Here is a 23,406-nt window from a genome sequence, read left to right on the forward strand (position 1 = left end):
GAAGAATGGTGTAAAGACTATGAGCTCTCTGTAATCCCACAGAAAACACAGGTAGTACTCTTCTCTAACAAAAGATTGGTACCACAGTTTGGAACCACAGACCGCCCACCATCTTCAATACAAGACTTCAGTTATCAAGAGGTCAAATAGCTAGGTGTGATTCTAGACAGCAAAATGAAACTGGAGCAGCCACCTAGAACACAAAATCAACACCGTGAGTATCACCTTATGGCAATGCCGCAAGATAATTGGGATGAAGCGATGGGGTCTCCAACCAAAGCTCACCTTATGGCTTTACACAGCATTGGTGAGATCAATGCTCACTTATGGCTGTATAGTGTGGTGGACCAGGATGAGACTTACAACTTGCATCGCCAAATTATAAAAATTTCAAAGGCAAGCATGCTGTGCGGTGACGGGATGCATGAGAACAACTCCTACCGCCGCCTTGGAAATAGCCCTGTGCATCCCTCCGGTCCACCTCCTCCTCCTCCATTCATATATCAAGAAGCGGCAATGGCTGCGCTAAGATTAAAACACCTGTAAACACAGAGAATTGACAAAGTTAGACATCTTAGCATACTTTCAGAAGCATGGTCAGCTATGCCACTTGTGGAAGCAGCTAGTGATAAAATAGAGTGGACATTCATTTTTGACAAAAAATACAGAATAGAGCTCGAGGAAAGGACCGACAGTGTCCTTACACACAGCATATCCGAATCCTTGGGTAAGCTTAACACTGTAAACCAGGCTGAATGCATGGGGACTCTGCTAGCTGCCAATGCTATCTTGGCCAGAAAGGTTCAAGATCACACTATTAGAATACTCTCTGATAGCAAATCGGTATTACAATTCCTTCAAGGTAAGATAATCAATTCCGGCCTATTACTTGAATGCCACTCAGTATTAAATAAGGTGGGTGGCACAAACAACAACTTAACACTTCAGTGGATCAAAGGTCACAGTGGGGTCAGGGGCAACGAGGCGGAAGACCAACTAGCTAGAAGGGGTTCTGAGACCCAACCGGTTGGACCAGAGCCTTTCCTGCCTCTGCCACATAGTTGGTACAGGAACCACTTAAATCAAAAGATAAAAGCACTACATCAACAGTACTGGGATAGCCTTGATAGTGCAGGCAAGCGTCGACTTGCGTTTTACCAAGGAAATTAATCGGTGTCGACTAAGATTAATACTATGTGCGGCCACAGGTCACGGCAATTTTAACAGGCAGCTTTTTAATATAGGTGTCACAGACAGCCCTCTATGCAGAGGTTGTCTGGGGGCAGAGGAAACAGCCGCTCACGTTCTGCTGGAATGCAGAGAGGTGGCAAACTACAGGGCGATGCACCTGGGGCCACCAGGCGCTCTTCGGAAAGTCTTCCGAGACGTTAAGAAGTTGGGTGACTGCTTGGAGGAGCTTGGCTGGTTGGAGTAGCCTCTACCCTCGTACGCAAAATGGGCGCATATGACGTCGAGTTGCGGAAAGCGCCCGTATGAAGAAGAAGAACATAAAAAATTGTTCATTTTGGTAATATATACCTAATTAGCTTGTTCAACTATGTAAAGAATTGCTTCTTTCACTTGGAACTTACCTAACTGGCTCTTTATTCGTTCTATTACATAAAATATGAAATTAGTGACATTGTTATTTTTTTTGTAAATGGATCTCAAATCCATTTCTAACTGAATTGAGATCGTTTTGAAAATCATTCCTAGAAAGTAAAACTGTCTGAGTTTTAAATGTTTTGATTTGATTCGCTGCAAAAGTTTATAGGATTGGTTGAAAGTCTTGGGAAAGATCCGATGATATATTCTATTATCGGAACTGGGCTCAAAAAGGGATGTTTTTAAGAGCACAAAGAAACGCAACATTGGATAATGGGTTGGAAAAGCCACGAAAAAGACAGAACTGTCGCAAACGAATTTTTTTTTGTAAATTAAGGGACGAGGACGAGCAGGACGTTCAGCTGATATTAATTGATACGCCCTGTCCATTACAATTAGTGCCCCTCAGGATTCTTGAAAAACTCCCAAAATTCTGAGCGGCATTACAATAACGCTCGCCACCTTGAGACATAAGATGTCAAGTCTCAATTGCCCAGTTATTTTACGACGCTCTTCAGACCGAAACACGGTAATGCTTACACATTACTGCTTCACGGCTGCGTAGGCGCGTGTATTGGCGCCGTCATCCTGTGCAAATGGAGCCACTGGTAAATTGGTTATATAATGTTCACGTTTTATAGAATTTTTTTGCGTGATAAATATTAATCATCTAATTTTGTTAATTATAAAATAGAAAACAATTTTTATTCAATAAGTGCTTCTCAACAATAATTATAGGCATTGGGTGCATAAAAAGCTAGCTAGGGCGCCCTTCAGACCAAAACACAATAATGATTACACATTGATACCAAAATCTAGCAGGCAGTGCAATCCAGTGCAAAATGAGCCTCCCACTGGGTTGTTTACAGAAAACGAAGTTTGACTTCAGAAAGCGATCATTACGAGATCATCAAATGCTTTTCTGATACTGTCATCAAAACTTGTCGGATTCGGGAATACGGGCGTATCACAAAGCCGATTATGTTTGTCTTCAGCCTTGTATACACCCAATAATTTAATTCAAACCCCTTTATCTAAATAATTTAGGGCTTGGGCGATTGACAAATTAAATGTGGTTCGTTTGATATAAATTCGCCCCTGTCCACGCTTGAATAATTTTGTTTTCGTCCACTCGAGTCAGAACTTTACCCGAAAAGATCAAAAGTGTTTTGTTAGAAAACACTACAAACTTTGATAACATAGGGCATACAATGTAACCTTTCCCGTTTCTTTTTTGTAAAGTTGTTACGAAATAAACAAGATGTAAGACGTAACAACCCAGAAAAAATACCATTAATTAATATAAAAAGTTATAGTTATTTTGAAGAACTTCTAAGATATTTACATATTTACCGAGTGGCAATGAGTTTTTTGCGACTTCTTCTAATTAGCACAACTCTTTACGAAGTAGCAGAAGATAAATAAGAAATAATAGTTTTTTTGCCTTTCATAAGTGTCATTTTCGTGACCTACATGAATAAAGTGATTCTGATTCTGATTTGATTTGATTTGTTATTTATTACTCATACTAATTGGAGTAGTAACGTGATTACATTTTGACTTTTAGACTTACCTCACTAATATTATCAAAGTTAATCCAATTTATTAAATGAGGAGATTCCTCAATTAAGTTATAACGAGTATTTCGATCTTACCATCAGATTTATTTATTTAATACCGTATTCCACCCGAAATAATACAACTATACAATGTTGTTCTACAAAATGGCGTTGAAATTTAACCTTAATCAGGTGCGATATTTGATAATAGGTCCGATTTACTTGAAATAGTTTGAACGCAAATTAATGACCTACCTCACTCTGATTTACATTCACCCCGTTTAGAATGTAGATTTATTTATGTTCAGTGTATCAAATACTCGTTTAATAATATACCTTTACGGCTAGGTTGTTACTCAATAAATATGTTGCGGTAATCTATACTACTACTACTATTAGTATGTTGGTTCTATTTGTAGTTTTAAGGGTCCACTCCCAAACGGTAAGACATTTTCAAATTAAAAAGATGCTATTCCAATCTTTGAGCTTCTTCTAGCACCAAATTTGGATACATGGGGCACACTAAAACTTTTGCACTTCTAGCTAATCGGAACTATTTGAATTTCGAATGTTATATATTTTGAAACGTTGTAACCTTCATGGAATGATGAATTTCGTGAAGGGCGGCCTTCAACTGCCGTCACCTAAAATAATGTGGCTACTGTTAAGCGGCTGTATGCTGTTTATGACATTGTCACAGGAGACGAATCGTGGATTTATTGTTATGAACCCGAAAAAAACAGTAATCTTATGAATGGGTGTTTGAAAATGAGAACAGGCCTGCAAAGGTGAGGCTGGCGAGAAACTTTGGTAAAAAAATTGTCGCATTTTTTTTCTCAGCTACAGGTTCCATCTGCACAATTCCACTTGAAGATCAAAAGGGTGTTTCTGCCGAGTTTTTTTTTTTTTTCTACCATTTGTTTATCCAGGGTGTTAAAAAAGTTTGCGAAAGACGATCAAAAAGCTGCATTCTCCTACATCATAACAACGCTTCTTCACACACGCCCAACATAACTAAGTCATTTTTAGCTTCCGAACTTCTGGGTATCCATGCCGAACGTCGTGGGTTCGAGTTCCGCGTGGATCATAAAATTTTGTTTTCCAGTTTTATTTGTGTATTAATCAAAATCCTAATGATAACAAATTGTTTAGATTAACAAGCGCGACATCTCAAGTCAATTTCCTAATATGCAAATATTGGGGTTTAGCAGGTTATCAACTGTAGATCCTGTAGATGAAGCCTCAACCTGAGAGTTGAACAAAGCATACAAGATTTTATGACGATATGTCACTGGAACGGTTAGCTCAGTTGGCAGAGCACTGACACGGAACGCCAGAAGTGGGTTCGAGTCCCGCATCGTTCATAAAATTGTTTTTAAAATTTTATTTGTCAGTATCATTCTTTTAAATCAACATTGAGCTTTATCATTTTAATATTAATTTAAAATATTCAAATGTTAAATACTCAAATACCTTACGCGCGAGAGTGAAAAATAAAGTTAATTAATAAATAAATGCCCAATAGTTATTGTATTGTATTGTACATTATTACATATTACACACTTTGAATAAATAAAAGTATTATGCGACCATTTAATTAAGCATGATAAAACTATAAATAATATATTTAATCCGCATTTTTAACTTCCGAAATCGGCATGAATGCCTTAGATCGGCGTGATTTTGGCGCAGTGTTCTGTCAATGCGTATTATTTGACATGTTTTAATAGATTGCTTATAATTAGGATGATTTGAGTGAATGTATCAGAAAGCTATTGAAACAAGCTATAAGACCATGCAAAATAAACCATTTTATAAACAAAATAAGACTCATAATAACATAATTATTAATTCGTTATTCGCCATTCCCGAGAAAGATGATATAAGATTATCTTGTCGTAACGATATAACCAGTCAATTGCAAGTATAAGTAATGCTTGTCGAGGATCTAGTACTGTGACAGCAATCTAGGCCCCCCCACAAGATGGACCGACGATCTGGTCAAGATCGCCGGAATACGTTGGACAAAGGCAGCGCAGGACCGATCGTCGTGGAGATCTTTGAGGGAGGCCTTTGTCCAGCAGTGGACGTCTTCCGGTTGATGATGATATCGTTTCCCCTGTTTATTTTGAAAGGTTGCTTGATTGATTGTATCTTGGAATTTAGATGAAATGGCTCTTAGAAACATTTAACGAGATAGATGCAAGATAGATACAAGACGTATACTGAAGTGGTATATTCATTTCATAGAGTACTGTATTCTCGACAATTTAATCAGCTGCATTTACCGTTGGTAATAGTTTGCACTGGCGCTTAGGTGTACCTACGATACGAGCAGGACGTTTAGCGGATGGTAATTGATACGCCCTGCCCATTACAACGCAGTGCCACTCAGGATTATTGCAAATCCCAAAAATTCTGAGCGGCACTATACTTACGCTCGTCACCTCAATCACCGAAATCAGATTTTAAGTCTCATTTGCCCAGTAATTTCACCAGCTACGGCGCCCTTTAGTACGAAACACAGTAATGTTTAGACATTACTGCTTCACGGCAGAAAAAGGCGCCGTTGTGGTACTCATAATCTAGCCGGCATCCAGTGCAAAGGAGACTCCTACTGATGGGAGCATGTTTACGATATTTACCGAGTATTTCGTACCTGTCTTAATCATTCGTACCTACCTGCTGCACTCATGAGGACTATTGTTGTACCAATAGTTAAAAACAAAACGGGTGACTTATCAGATAAGCGCTACTATAGGCCCATTTCTCTGGCGACTGTTGTAGCAAAGGTGTTGGATAGTGTGCTTGACTCAGAACTGCAAAAACATGTGCAAATTCATGCGGCGCAATTCGGTTTTGTACCCGGACTTTCTACTGAAACTGCCATTCTGAGTCTCAAGCACACTGTCCAATACTATACTGATAGGCAGACGCCTGTGTATGCCTGCTTCCTTGATTTATCAAAAGCATTTGATCTTGTTTCGTATGATCTTTTATGGAAAAAACTCGATAAGACTGGCGTGCATACACAGGTACAGCGTCTCTTTCAGTACTGGTACGCTAACCAGACCAATAATGTAAGATGGGCTGGCAGCCTCTCGGATGCGTACAGGCTGGAGTGCGGGGTGAGGCAGGGGGGGGTTGAGCTCACCCATGCTCTTCAATCTGTATGTCAACGAGCTCATAGTTGGGCTCAGCAGCGAGCGTGTCGGCTGCTCGGTTGATGGTGTTTATATAAACAACATTAGCTACGCGGATGACATGGTGGCTGCTGGGTCCAAGTGTAGGCTCTATAAGAAGGCTATTAGCTATCTGTGAAAGGTATGCGATGCAACATGGGCTCAAATATAATTGCCAAAAAAGCAACTATTTGGTCTTTAGAGTCCCTGGTAAGAATATATGTAATATTCCGCCAATGAAGCTGAATGGTGTTGAGCTTAAGAAAGTTCAACATTTTAAGTACCTTGGACACTACGTCACCGAAGACCTCGAAGACCAAATGGATATTGAGAGGGAACGCAGGGCACTGGCGTAGTGAGGTAAAGATAACGCTTTTCAAAGCATATTGTCAAACCTTCTATACGAGCAGCCTGTGGGTCAGATATACTCAAAGAACGCTTAGTGCCTTTCGCGTTCAGTACAACAATGGTTTCAGGTTGATGTTGGGGCTGCCCCGCTTTTGCAGTGCTTCGGCAATGTTCGCGGATGCGAGGGTGGACGGCTTCCATGCCATCCAACGCAAAAGAACCGCGTCATTGCTGAGGAGGTTGCGGGGTAGCCCTTACATCATTCTGCAAACCATTGCTAGTCATTATGATGCGCCAATTATAAAGGCATTTATGCGGCTTCATGTGCCTGTTTAGTTATAATTATACTAATATAATTTAGGACATTTTACTAACAATTATTATGGATATCTTTTTTTTACCCGAATTTAAATTAATAATATTATTAAGTATTTTCTTATTAATTGTGATTATGACATATCTTAAATTTTAAACTGTAATTTTATCTGTAATTTAATTAATATCAAATTAAACTCAACAGTATTATGTAATTTAATTTAAGTTAAGATTGTTTGTATATCTATGGGTAATGCCTGAAAATAAAATGATTTATTATTATTATTATTAGTGAATGGGTGAAGACGGTTTACTGGATCAGTCTTCCGCGCCAGAGCTGGTCTTGGGTACGTATCCCGATTAGAGCAGTGCGTTGTGTTATGAACGCGATACGATATTTTTCACTTCTTCCATATATATTTATACTGTTGTGTATTATTCAAGACTAGCTGACCCGACAGACGTTGTTCTGTTCATAATAAAAAAAACTTGGAATTTCGAAAAATCCGTTCTTAGCTGACCTCTACTCGGTAAGAAGAATATTCCTACCAAATTTCAAGTCATTAGCTCTAATGGTTCCAGAGATATCGTGATGAGTGACTATATACGTGGAAATTTCTTTTATATATACATTTTGAATATATAGATAAAGGAGATAAGATAAGGGAGTACTAATTTGTGGCTAGATTAATGTGTAAGATGTGCGATACAATTCTTGTAATGTACAATTATTACAATAGTTTTATTTTAAGTAATTGTAATTTTAAAAATTATCATAAGAAGAGGTCAGCATTTAATTATATTCTGTTTTCATGTTAACTGTTCACAGTTAACATAAAAACAAATTTTTAGAAACAAATACACATGCCCTTGTTAATAAAAAGAAGTAAAAAATTTGATAATACTAAATTGAACTTCACAATTATTAAAATATGAATTTAATATTTATTAATTCCAACGTTGGATGAGGGCAGCGCAGGACCGATCGTCGTGGAAATCTTTGGGGGAGGACTTTGTCCAGCAGTGGACGTCTTCCGGCTGATGATGATGATGATTTATTAATTCATAAACCAAAGCTATCAAAAAAAAATTAGTCTGAAAGCAATGACGATCGATATAGAACGTCATTTTCTGAAAGTCAAATTTAACGTATATGTATGAAGGTGAAATCTAACAAATGAAATTATACTATCATGAATCGCCTACGCGTACCTTCCATGTCAAGTAACAATAAACTGGATCTAATATGTCTATTATTTCTTTGTTGACAAATTAAACTAGGACAAATGACATTGTTTTTCTGTTTGTTGGAAGTTCCGTCATCCAATTTGGCTTTATGTTGTTTTTATCTCATTTATATCAGTATCAGCTCTCTCATTATGGGCGTGTTATCGTGTTTTTTTTTTGTTTTTACGTGTTATTCTTTCGACATTAGACCGCCTAAGCGTAGGTGATCATTTTGAGTTTTTGAAGTGAAAATTTATTTATCCACGTTGGGCGCTTTTTTGTAAGGGAAAATCTTTTGGTTTACGTCACCGAGAACCTCATGACTAGCGCACGCGATAAATAAATAATTGCGTTAAGTCACTGATATGCTTATAGCAGTATATCTGTAGCTATACAGCGGACGTATTCTACAACATTAGTGCTGTGTACTTCTCGTTAGTTAAATTGAATGGATTTAGTGATAAGTTCAATATGTACTGTTGAAATAGTGTTGAATAATATATTATTGAAAATAAATTTAAAAATAAATTGATATTAATAATTTAATTGTTCTTAACATGAAATTTCAAATTTTATTACGAAAAATTTTAAGTTTACACTTCTATCGGCAGTCTCTAAACTGCTAATTTTTATTATTTTTAACCGAGTTCAAAAAAGGAGCAGGTTCTCAATTCGTCGGTATGTTTTTTTTATGTTTGTTACCTCAGAACTTTTGACTTCAAATGTTTTTTATACTATCCGGATATTTGAGTCACGTACCGTTACGGCGTTATAGTCATGTGATTGCCGTTATTAAATATGATGATCAATAGAACTCCTTAACGACTTACAGTAAGGGTGATCTGTGGCAGAATTTCTTACTGTCTGTAATAAAATTGCAATGCGCTTACGTTCATTGCTGCATTGCAAAATTTAGTAGATCTACAGAAATTTAGACAAATTTGTGGGTGTCAACTACATGGATAGTTATAGATGAGATGTGCTTGAGTCTCACGCGCGACGTAAGGAGGCGAGAGGCGGGAGCGGGGCTGTGGAGGGAGGACACCGATTCCAAAAATAACAATAAACGTAACTAGAATTGGATTAATTAATAAGATTGTATAAAAATACGCAATTATTTTTATACTTTTTAGTGCATTAAATATATATATCTATTGTTTCATAATCTAATCTGAAAGCAAAGACGTTCGATACAGAACGTCATTTTCTGAAAGTCAAATTTAACGATTATGTATGAAGGTGAAATGTAACAAATGAAATTATACTATCATGAATCGCCTACGCGTACCTTCCATGTCAAGTAACAATAAACTGGATCTAATATGTCTATTATTTCTTTGTTGACAAATTAGACTAGGACAAATGACATTGTTTTTATGTTTGTTGGGAGTTCCGTCGTCCAATTTGGCTTTATGTTGTTTTTATCTCATTTATATCAGTATCAGCTCTCTCATAATAGGAGGGTTATCGTTTTTTTTTTTGTTTTTACGTGTAGTCTTTCGACTTTAGACCGCCTAAGCATAGGTGATCATTTTGAGTTTTTGAAATGAAAATTTATTTATCCACGTTGGGCGCTTTTTTGTAAGGGAAAATCTTTTGGTTTGCGTCACCGACACCCTCATGACTAGCGCACTCGATAAATAAATAATTGCGTTAAGTCACTGATATGCTTATAGCAGTATATCTGTAGCTATACAGCGGACATATTCTGCAACATTAGTGCTGTGTATTTCTCGTTAGTTAAATTGAATGGATTTAGTGATAAGTTCAATATGTACTGTTGAAATAGTGTTAAATAATATATTATTGAAAATAAATTTAAAAATAAATCACACGATCGATCACATTAAAAAATTTAATGTTTCGGACACATTATTAAAAATTAATTCTCATATGGCCTTAACTATTATTCGGTCTTGTTTATTTGTTCCAAAATTTACGTACCTCTTAAGGTCTAGCCCGTTATGGAAATTTCCAAATTTGCTTGATGTGATTGATATTTCACTTAAAAATATTTTAGAAACCGTTTTGAATTGCGCGTTTACAGATCGTGCATGGTCTCAAGCCTCTTTACCGATACGGTTTGGTGGTTTGGGTACTCGCAAAGTTTCGGGCGTTGCCTTACCAGCATTTCTATCTTCAGTTCATAGTGCGCAGCCTTTGGTTACTAGAATTGTAAATCATGTACCAGGTAACTCAGAGATTGTGTATTTGAACGAAGCTAACAATGCTTGGCTAAATATTGCAAACATTCAAAATTTTCCAGACGATTTAAAGTGTCAAAAAGCATGGGACGCACTTCTTTGTAAGTCAGCCTTTTTATGATCTATTGATCTCATCTACTGACATAACAGAGCGTGCTCGTCTTTTGGCCGTGACACAAAATGAGTCGGGCTTTTGGTTACAAGCCTTGCCTTCTGCGCCGATTGGAACGCTACTTGACAATATGACATTGTCAATGTGCGTATCACTCCGGCTAGGTATAAAACTGAATGAACCACATCAATGTAGATGTGGCGTTCAGGTAGATGCTCTTGGACGCCACGGGTTATCCTGCCTAAAATCGGCAGGCCGTATCAGTCGTCACGCCAGCATTAATGAAGTCATCCGCAGGGCATTTGCCGCTCTTAATATACCAGCTGTTTTAGAGCCAAATGGTATTACCCGCCGCGATGGCAAGCGTCCTGATGGAATGACGCTGGTGGCTTGGGCACGGGGAAGGGCGCTGGTGTGGGACGCTACTTGCGTCGACACTCTGGCTCCTTCTCATGTCCATGTTACGTCAGTTGGTGCTGGGGCTGCTGCTTCGACTGCCGAAGACAGCAAGCGTCGCAAATATGTTGGTCTCAGTGAGTCATACATCTTTGTGCCGTTTGGTGTCGATGCACTTGGCCCGTGGGGCCCAGAGGCGCGGAGAATGTTCAAAATACTATTTTCGCGCCTCAATAAGGCTACTGGAAACCCAAGCGCTGGCAGCTATTTCGGTCAACGGATCAGCCTTGCTATCCAACGGGGTAATGCTGCCAGTATTCTTGGTACGCTTCCACGTAATGATAGTTTTAATTTTATGTAGTCGTAGTATTGTAAATATAGTTATAAGATTTGTTTTGTAAAAATAAATTGATATTAATAATTTAATTGTTTCTAACATGAAATTTCAAATTTTATTACGAAAAATTTTAAGTTTATACTTCTATCGGCAGTCTCTAAGCTGCCAATTTTTATTATTCTTAACCGAGTTAAAAAAAGGAGGAGGTTCTCAATTCGTCGGTATGTTTTTTTTATGTTTGTTACCTCAGAACTTTGGACTTCAAATGTTTTTTATACTATCCGGATATTTGAGTCACGTACCGTTACGGCGTTATAGTCATGTGATTGCCGTTATTAAATATGATGATCAATAGAACTCCTTAACGACTTACAGTAAGGGTGATCTGTGGCAGAATTTCTTACTGTCTGTAATAAAATTGCAATGCGCTTACGTTCATTGCTGCATTGCAAAATTTAGTAGATCTACAGAAATTTAGACAAATTTATCGGTGTTAACTACATGGATAGTTATAGGTGATATGTGCTTGAGTCTCACGCGCGACGTAAGGAGGCGAGAGGCGGGAGCGGGGCTGTGGAGGGAGGACACCGATTCCAAAAATAACAAAAAACGTAACTAGAATTGGATTAATTAATAAGATTGTATAAAAATACGCAATTATTTTTATACTTTTTAGTGCATTAAATATATTTATCTATTGTTTCATAATAGTATTGTTGAAGTCGCTTGTTTTTTTGTTAATTTATTTTTACACAAAAAATATTGATTACAATGTAATATCGTAATAAAACCATAAATGTAAAATAATCACGAAAATTATAAAATTCATATTTAAAAAAGACGTTTAAAATAAGTAAACGGATATCACAGCAGTAATTATAAATTTTTGAAGTTTCCAAGCCTGAAAATAATTCTTGGTAGAACTCGGCTTGAGAAAATCTTAATTGATTTACTTAAGGGTTTTGCAAGGTGAACTAAGTTGCGAGGTTTCAATCAAGAATACTCAGTTAAAAATAAAACTAATTACGTATTCTTATAAGTAAGGTATTATATTTTCTTACGAGTATATTATATTGTTTACAATATTATTATACCTAGGCTTTCCACAAATACTGAAACAAAGAAAAAACATTTTTTTTCTGATGAGTGCAAATAACATTTATTACTTTTACAGTGTGTTAGTTTAATACATAAATATAAAACAATTTAATATATAAAAAGCTTATTCGAAGTGGTCTCGATTGGCTGCACTCTTTCCATGGGAAAATTCTTTACTGCCAATCGTACGGATTGTTTTAGGGACTCCAACTTATCATGGCGTTAAGAGCAAGCCGTACTCTCTAAGACTGACTATAAATCATAATCCAGCGGATTAAGATCGGGACTAGACGACGGCCAGTCTTCAGCTCTGACCTTCGCCAAAACGTTCGTTTCCAATCAAGACTGCGTAGACCGAGGTTTATGTTCCGGCGCCGACTCTTCCTGGAAGGACCATTCTTCGTTATTAAACATGTTGTTGTTAAGGGTCTTCACTACCTTCTCGAGAATGGTATCTTGATACACTTGTGCCGATGTTTTGATACCTTTTTCACAAAATGATGGCTCAGGCACTCCTTCATAGCTAATGCTGTATTTAATACATGAATATAATACAATTTAAAATATAAAAACCCCACCAAACCATCACTGAAGTCGGACAGTGCCCACATTGCAGTTTTTCCGTTGACTAATTGGGAAGCTTCCTTAGAGCTTTGAGCATTAATACGGTCATTATGTTTGTTAAAATGTTGTTCAATTGTAAAAAAAATCTCATACGTTTTTTTTTCATCATTTTTGAACTTTTGAACTCACAGAAAGCTTTCGAAATTCTCTACGTTATTGTAGAGACATAATTTTGAATGTCGACTTGATTCAATTATTATAATTAAAAACAAACATGATTTACAAATAATTCTAAATTGGCAAGCAATAATAGCTATATATATTTAATTAAAAATTGAGCCGATTTATCAAATCACAATAGTTTTAATTGTAGCACTGCTATCAATCGAGAGTAATTCGACTGCCAGGTTCTTAGTTTTTGAATATGCAAATCAGCACATGTCTCTCATGTGACCAAATAAGGCGCTAATTCCTCATGTTTAAATATGGCGCCAAATTCCAAAAGATTCATTTTATTAGTTTTGTTTGGTTAAATTTTTTTTTGTACACAGACTTAGTTTACCTCGCTTGGCTGAAATATACGCCACAGCGAAGTAGTACCACGAGCGATTGTGGCATCCCAGTATACGCCATTATTAGTGATAATCACATGTAAGAATATTATACTAGCGTATAAACTAATAAAGCGTGCAAGAGAACATCTGTAACGGACATACAGCAAGATAGTAAAAGTAAGCGAATCTTTTGTTACTGTACCAATTTTGATTGAAAAGTCGTAAACAGTCAGCAATGCTTGGCATTAGCAACTTAGTATTTTAATACTAAACACTTTTACTCGCACTATCGGGCTGTGAGGTCGTCTTTACGCTAGTATATTCCAATTCTATGATCCAGACTTTATTGTGTCAGTTATTGGTATACGATACCACCATTGAAATATAAGATTATTCTTGAAGTGACGTAGCCCCATCAAACATGTTGCCGCGCAGGTGACCTATAGACCAGGAGCGAGATACTAGTGATTTAGTATTAATTGGATCGCCGGACGTTATAGAATAGAATAGGGAGCACTTTAATAACAATAAAAGACACACACGTTCAATTAACAGTATTAATTACAATCTTAAAATACTAAATGAAATGAAATAGGTAACAAAAATAATTAAAATATAAAATAAAGATTGTAAAATTAAAAATTAAAAAGAACTGTGCGGTGCGTGATTCCATGCTAAAAGGAGCTCAGTACATTGTTGGTCAGTGCACAAGACACCAACACAACACTAGTTTTCAGCAACCCCACGTGACATTTGGAGTAGACAGTTGCTATAGTCTTCCCATCGTATTTAATTTATACAATAATAATATGCAACAAAATATCTATCAAAATATATATCTATAAATTATTAGAATATATAGAGTTGTTTAACTGTCTAAAAAATATGAAAAGGGGGAAGTGCACTTAGACCATCTAAGTGTGGAACACGTATTAAATGGCGGGTGTTTCTTACATGAATTAGTTTCAAAAAATTTTAACCTATGCATGTCTCATTGCTATCTTCCTGCAGAATTTATGAAATGCGTTGTAGTGCCCATACCTAAGAATGGATCTGGTAATGCTTCTAATTCCAAACATTATCGTCCTATCTCCCTAGCTACCATCATGTCTAGGATCTTGGAGAGGCTGCTACATCCTGAACTCCTAAAACATATTAAATAAAATAATGCACAGTTTGGTTTCCGTTCCAATCTCTCAACGGATATGGCTATTTTCGCTTTAAAAAAATACTGTAAAATATTATTTAAAAAGAAAAACAAGTGTATACGCGTGCTTTTTTGATCTTAGCCACGCATTTGATACTATACAGTATGGCCTATTATGGTCTCGGATGGAGGGGACTGGTGTTCCCCGTGATATACTAGGACTGTTGAGATATTGGTATGGAGCCCAAACTAATGTGGTTAAATGGGGTAGCAGCTACTCCAAAGAGTATAAGCTAGAGTATGGCGTTAGACAGGGTGGTCTCATGTCACCAACCCTATTTAATCTTTATATAAATGGACTTATAGATGAACTCAGCGGGTCCAAAGTCGACTGTCGGCCACAAGTAACATGTTAGCCCGCAGATTCGCTAGGTGTAGTGTACCTGTCAAAATAACCTTATTCGGCGCTTATTGCCAATCGTTCTATACCAGTTACTTGTGGAAAAACTATACAAAACGAGCTTTCCATACGCTACGTGTGCAGTACAATAACGCTTTTAGAGCAATGCTTAAACTACCGTGGCGCTGTAGCACGTCGGTCATGTTTGCGGAGAATAGGGTTGACGATTTCTATGCCGTGTTAAGAAAATAAAATAAAAAAGAATAATATAATAATTAATTTTGTGTATGACTGTTGTAAATATGATATTTGTGACCTGTGACGATTTATTTATATTATATATTTGACATAATATATATTTTTTAATAATATAAGAACTGAAATAAAATTAAACATCATTGAATTGTATTAGACTATATTAATTTTATAATTTTTATTTCTATAATTTAATAATTTTCTTTTTTAATTTTTATTATGACATAATATATTAACTTTTCTTTTTTATCTGTAATTTAATTAAAATCAAAGTATAATGTAATTTAAGTTAAGATTGTTTGTAGATTTATGGGTAAAATGCCTGAAAATAAATGAATTATTAATAGCGATAATTATGCACTTAAACTATTTAAAAAATTTAAACAATTTTTTTTCCATTATTTTAAACATATAACACATATTATATTTAACATAATTTGGGCTAGTGTCCTACGGTAAGCTATAATGCCTGTATTGAAAGACACCGCTCTTCCCCCGTTTCAATTATTTATGTAGGAACACATAATTTTTAGATAAACAATCTAAAAATATACACAGACATAGTCTTTCTTTACATTACTAACTTCATCATCATCATCATCAGCCGGAAGACGTCCACTGCTGGACAAAGGCCTCTCCCAAAGATTTCCACAACGATCGATCCTGCGCTGCCCTCATCCAACGTATTCCGGCGATCTTGATAAGACCGTTGGTCCATCTGGTCTACAGCCTACCAACACTGCGTCTTCCGGTACGTGGTCGCCATTCGAGGACTTTTTTTAACGGCCATCTGTTCGTCAAACTATGTGCCCTGCCCACTGCCACTTCAATTTCTCAATAATTTGGGCAATTGTCGGTATCTCTGGTTCTCCTACGGATATCCTCATTTCTGATTCGATCTCGCAGGGAAACTCTGACACTTCATTAACTTAATTGGTTTAAAATAATGTATGTATGTGTGTTTGTGTTGGTGTGTGCTCTCATTCTCACATTGCATCTCATTTTGCACACCATACCTGGGCAAGTCTCAAAATTGAAAAACGTTCTACGTTTAAAAAAACCGACTTCAAAAACTCAAAACTATAAAATAACTTAATAGAGATTTAAATTAATACATCTTATCAGCTTTATGCGAATCTTATACCTTTAATTTGAATAACGTACTATTATAAGATTTGCATAAGATGTGTATTAAATTAAATTTCCATAAAAAAATTTTATACATTTGAGTTTTTGAAGTTGGTTTTTTTAAACGTATTTTTTTTTTACTTTTTAGTGTCATTAATGAGGTAAACTATAAGATTTCGTTGCTTTTTATTGTCATATACTAAATAGTAATTTTTTTAAGTAGCTATGGGTAGGCCTTTACGTACGATAGGTTCCGCTTGCTTTAAACAATATAGATCCCTTATTTCACGTTCTTGTGAGACACTGAAATATAGTGAAGTACGTTTTTTTAGCTTTGAATCCTAAGACCCACTTATTGGCAAACAGGCTTATACAAACTAAATGAAAACACCTAAAAAAAGTACACAAAATATAATAACATCATCCACGTAAACAAAAATATTCACAAAAAAATGTTCGTAAAATTTTAACTACTGCGCCAGCCTATGTCAATTTTTTAAGGGACCAAATGGCAAACATTCTGCATCAAACTAAAAAGAAATCACGAAAATCGGATCGTAAATCTCAGAGTAATTGGTGTACATACATAAAAAAAAATACCGACCGAATTGAGAAACACCTTCTTCTCGAAGGCGGTTAAAAAAAAAGAAATTCGCACTAATTACATTTCATCTTCTGTAAGTTGCTTGTTCTGATAATTTTTCCAAAATGAAATTCAGGCAAGTTGAAGTCATGACAGGCTGCTCGAACTCGTACATTATCTATTTAATATCAGATAATAGAAACATTTTCAATTGAATAGTTTTGTGTTCACACGGTGGACCCAACTCACAACGATTTATTGCTCTTCTCTCGATCATGCGTACGATTTATTTGTACCCAATTGAAACGTGGGTACCTACTCAAATATTAATTTATTGCTTAAAGAGGTAACAGATTGCTATAGAAAAATATATACGATACTGAAAGCTTCACGTTGTGAATATCTATTATTAAAATATCATTTTAAATAAGTTATTTTTTGGAAGAGGAGGACAAAATGAGGGTACGGGTCACCAGAGGAATCACAGGAGCCTTTTTGAAAGGTGTACGTGATTTTTTTCTTTAAAGGTCCTACATGTCGTTACGTCCGGGAAACTTTAAAGTTTAAATTGGGAATGATTTTAGTGTTACGTTTTTTTAACTACACTGGCCTGCAAAAGTAAGTATCACACTTTTCAAATTAAATTTATTTCTTAACTATAGAAGGTAGAGATTTAAGATTAGAAACGTTTTGTTGCAAATTTTATAGGCTTTAATTCTTAGAAACTAAAATTATACATTAGTAACATTGTTAACTTCAAAAAGATAAAACAATGAAAATAGACATTTTTAGTTTAGTGTAAAAAAATTCAACTAAAATGTATTACATGTTATTTAATTTTTAATAACTGGTATTGCCTCCTCGAGCTCTGATAACAGCTTCGAGCCGGTTTGGCATACTGAACACTAGGTTTCGGAGCCATGTTGGGGAATATTCTCCCATTCTTCTACCAGGGCCTGCTTTAGTGCCCTGAGGGTAGTAGGTGGTGGTCTGCGATTTCTGACTAGCCTCCCAAGCTCATCCCAGGCGTGTTCAATCGGGTTGAGATCAGGACTTCTTGATCCAAGCCATCACGCTGAAACCGAACTCCTGAATATACTCTTGTACGATATGAGCCGTGTGTGGCCGGGCATTATCATGCATCAGCATCGATCCATCACCCATATTTGCTAAATACGGCCCTGCATACTCATTGAGAATCTTTGAGCATATCTTTGCCCAGTGAGGGTGCCATTTTCTATGGCTACTAGCTCTGTGCGACCTTCTGAAGATATGCCAGCCCATACATGTACACTGCCTCCACCGTATTGGACTCTTTCTGAGATGCAGGCTTGAAGGTATCGCTCACCAGGTCGCCTGTAAACACTTCGCCTTCCATCAGAAGTGTAATGTGAGAATCGAGACTCATCTGCAAAATTCTTGACCATTCTTCTTCATCCCACTGCATGTGTTCACGGGCGTATCGCAGTCTCGCAACTCGATGCTGTCTCTCGAGTTTTGGGCCACTCGCTGGTCTTCGGGGTTTCAAATTTGCTTCAGCAAGTCTTCTTCTCTCTGTACTGTCACTAATGTAGTCCCTCCGGGTCTGAAGTAGCTGTTGCTGGACTTCAACTGCATTTTGGTGGCGATTTCTTAACACAGTGGAAATAATATAACGATCTTATCGGGAACTGGTACACCTGGGTCTGCCATTACAAGGTCTCCTCAGATGGTGTCCAGTCTGTTCATACCTTCGCTTTACCTTCTGGACCGTTCGTACCGTCACACCCACCATTCTTGGAGTGCGACGCATACTGATGCCTAGTTCCAGAAAAGCCATGATCCTAGCACATTCTTCAACTGAAAGAGGCATGATAAATAAATGTTATGTGCTTTTTAGCGAAAACAAGACCCATCGATCTTGAAAAAAATTTAAAACAGAAAGAAAAATGTGAATGGTAAAATTGTAATTCGGAAACGTCCACTTTGAAAAAGGAATGGTTTTGTTTTTGAAGTTTTTTTTCAGCCAATTCTTAAAAGAAGGTTACCGACTATAAAGTTTTTATGTACAAAATTAAATTCTCTTTGGAGTCCTTTTTTTTCGAAAGTATATCTTGTGAACTTAAAACGTTATCCCAATTTTAAAAGTGTGATACTTACTTTTGAAGGCCGGTGTATTATTTATTTATAATTATTATTTCGTACTCAACTTTTTATATTAGAACGTGCCTTGGTCTTTTACACTATCGGATATAAAAAATCGCTAATTCTGAAGATACTGGTAAATATAATGGGAAAGACTTAAAATTATTGCATTGTCATCGGTGCTGGATAAGTGTGCGATTTTCAATTCAGAAAATAACTTTCTCAGATTCCGTAACATACAAAGCTTTTCTTAAATTGATTAAATATCATCATTATCAGCCAGAAGACATCCACTGCAGGACAATGGCCTCCCCCAAAGATCTTCATGACGATCGGTCCTGCGTTGCCGTCATCCAACCTATTCCGGCGATCTTGACCAGATCATCGGTCCATCTTGTAGGAGGCCTACCAACACTGCGTTTTCCAGTACGTGATCGCCATTCGAGGACTTTTCTGCCCTACCGGCCATCTGTCCATCGAACTATGTGCCCTGCCCACTGCCACTTCAGTTTCACATTCATTTGGGCTATGTCGGTGACTTTGGTAATTAAATATCAGTTTAAAACTATTCAAACGTCTTAACGATATTCCGAAAGAAAATTTAAAATTGTTTTAATCGTATTGTTAGTCAACTGTTTATTTCCAATAATAATTAATTCTAAATCAGGATGTAATTCGAAATACTCTTAATATTATTTTATTATGATTTCATGTATGTATTGCGATTCTCATTGTACTTTCACATTCTTTATTAGTCATTAAGGTGACCATGGAAATTGTTAAACTTCCCCGGGGCGTAAAAAGAATAGGGTAGTCCCAGGCCAAACGGTGTCGTAAGAGGCGACTACGGGGTTATTGAAAGTGGGAGAGTCACGCTACCGTCTTTTGACGTCAGCACAATCGGGCCAGATTCGTCCGGGTTACTTACCACACTCGCACCGAATACCGGCGTGAAGTAGCGGCCTAGTGCCGCTATGTTTCGCATAGTCTCGAGGGCCGGAGGCCATTTCTGTTAGGCGAGCTCTGTTTTCGTTGGACGTCAGGAAGTCGAGCGGGCCGGATGGCATTTCTTCAATCGTGCTTAGAACGTGTGCCCCTGAGTTGACGCCGGTACTAACGCGTTTATTTCGACACTCTTATTCCAAAGGCGTAGTCCCTGACTCATGGAAGTCAGCCCTTGTCCATCCGATCCAAAAAAAAAGGAGACAGTTCGGATCCGGAAAACTACAGGCCTATTTCTATAACCTCCCTGCTCTCCAAAATCTTGGAAAGCATAATTAACCGCCAACTTTTGGTATACCTAGAGGGTCACCAGTTAATTAACGACCGACAATACGGCTTTGGCCATGGTCGGTCGGCAGGTGATCTTCTGGTATACCTAACACATAGATAGGCGGCGGCTATTGAAAGTAAGGGGGAAGGCCTGGCAGTTAGCCTGGATATAGCAAAGGCCTTTGATCGTATATGGTACAAGGCGCTCCTCTCAAAACTTCCATCATTTGGGCTTCCCGAGAGCTTATGCAAGTGGACCTCCAGCTTTCTCACTGGGCGCAGCATGCAAGTCGTTGTCGATGGTTTTTGCTCGAATCCCAATCCCGTTAACGCTGGAGTGCCACAAGGCTTTGTGCTATCTCTCACGCTATTTCTTCTGCATATCAATGAAATGTTGGACATCTCCAACATACATTGCTATGCAGGCGACAGCACTGGTGATGCCGTATACACGGGCCATGCAGGTCTCTCTCGGGAAAACGTCAACCAGTGCCGGGAGAAACTTCTTCTATCTAGTTCTCTCTCGAGAAGGTCGCGGAATGGGGTAAATTGAACCTTGTCCAATTTAACCCCCAGAAGACTCAATTTTGCGCGTTTACCACTATAAAAACGCCATTTGTCGTATCACCGCTCTTCCACAACACTTCCTTAAAGCCCCGCCTAGTATCGGAATACTGGGTCTCGAAATCTCGAGCGATTGCAAATTCCCTGGCCATCTGGAGGGCAAAGACAAATTGGCTTCGAAGAAGCTGGGCGTCATTAATAGAGCACGGCAATAGTTCAAGCCGGTCCACATTCTAGCGCTGCATAAGGCGCAGGTCCGGCCACACATGGAGTATTGCTGTCATCTCTGGTCTGGCGCACCCCAGTATCAGCTCGATCCATTTGACCGCGTGCAACGCAGAGCAGCTCGAACTGTCGGTGACCCAGTGCTCTGTGAACGGCTGGATCACTTGGCGTTGCGTAGAGACGTCGCTTCATTGTGTGTCTTCTACCGCATTTATCACGGGGAGTGTTCCGAAGAGCTGTTTTACCTGATTCCTGCCGCCAAATTCCACCTTCGCACGACACGCCACAAGTTAGGATATCATCCCCACCATCTGTCCTCCCCAGTGCGGTTTTCAAGGAGCTTTCTCCCACGTACTACAAAGCTGTGCAATGAGCTTCCTTGTTTTTTTTTTATGGACAAACGAGCGTACGGGTCACCTGTTGTTAAGTGATCACCGCCGCCCACAATCTCCCGCAACACCAGAGGAATCACAAGAGCGTTGCCGGCCTTTAAGGAAGGTGTACGCGCTTTTTTTGAAGGTACCAATGTCGTATCGTCCCGGAAATACCGCACAAGATAATTTAAAAAAAAAGACATAATAAAAAAAAATAAAAAAAACATTGAAGCATTCCATAGAATACATAATATTATTAAACTATACTATTATTATAGTTCTTTTTAATTTATATAAATGACCTCTGCAATATGAATATAGAAGGTGCTCGTATACTATCCTACGCTGATGATACTGCTATTGTCTTTAGCGGAAGTTCTTGGAATTTGAAGCTGAATTGTTCCTGATTCAGCTTTTTCTATTTCTATACATATAGCTAATTGGTTACAAATGAATTTACTAACACCGAATACAGTTAATACAAATTATATCAGCATATCTAATCCCTCTCAGCAAGAACTTTGATATTAGAATTCATAACTATGATATCATATAATATGGTAAAACTTGTGAATGCCCTACTATAGAGAAAGTTACCAGCACCAAATATTATTTTCATTAATACTGAATAAAATATATGTAGCGCTAATCCAGTCAATATCGCTTCGTCTCTATCTTGAAAGGGCGCAACGTGCTTGAATAAAAATTATGTATTTTAAAAAATGGCGTCAGCGCATAGCCTCTATTCTGATAGTAACTTATTGACAGTTAGAAATTTGTATATAGTACATACGGTATTAAAAATATATTAAACTATTCCTTACAATAGTACATCTATATATAAAACAAAGTCGTTTTAGTTACACCATTTATAACTCAAGAACGGCTAGGCCAATTTTTCTGTTGTTTGTTTTTTTGGATTTCTCTTAGTCCGGAATAGGATAATAAGTAATAAAATATCGAAAATATCACGAAAAAATATTAATATAAAAAAGAAGTATTTTCTGATACATTTAGTATGGATTGACATTTTGATGACATCTTGAGAATAGAAAGAAAATTCAATGAAGTTTTTTGTTAGTTTCACGCTACATGAGTAATAAAATACAACTGACAGTGCACGTCATGTTATTCAAGTTGACTGGTTGGTGTGTTTGTTTCGAGTGTGCGAGTGAATATTAGTTTATTATGCCGATATTATCATTAACAATGTCACGACTAAATATAACTTGTCTAAATAACAAGACAATCAAGTAATTCCTGACAAAGACGTAATGCAACTAGGATTCGAAACATTGCGAATGAAAGGACTAAAGAAAAGAACCGCGTTAGTGTGTATCGACGTCGTGCTATGAATCACAAGAGCAAAGCGTAGCAGCCCGTAAAACGGATCGGCTGGCAATACGAAATCGTCCAGTAAAACCTCAGAGATCAACAACTTATAGAAAATTTATGAAGTACTGATTTGAATCGAGCAGCGTTTCAATACGATTGCAGTACTTATACTGTACTGTAGTACTGCTTGCATACTAGCTTTCGCATTGGGCCGATGGACGTTGTTTGCGAGTATTCTGCGGAGAAACGCAAGAATTGTGCTGCAATTTTCTAGAAAACATTCAAAAATACAATGTTTGTTTCCAAATGACCTCATTTGGGGCAGACATCTAAGAACGAGGATTTAATGCGACATTCAAGGTATTTCTTTATTTACATACTTACACACAATACAGTGGAAGAACCTACTATACTTATTCCTATGTATTGTGTATGCTAATTCTAAAAACAATGTTTATAAATCAGTAATACGGGTTTTGCTTTTGATATTGTAGATAT

Source organism: Leptidea sinapis, chromosome 34, assembly GCF_905404315.1.
Source record: "Leptidea sinapis chromosome 34, ilLepSina1.1, whole genome shotgun sequence".
NCBI lineage: Eukaryota > Metazoa > Arthropoda > Insecta > Lepidoptera > Pieridae > Leptidea > Leptidea sinapis.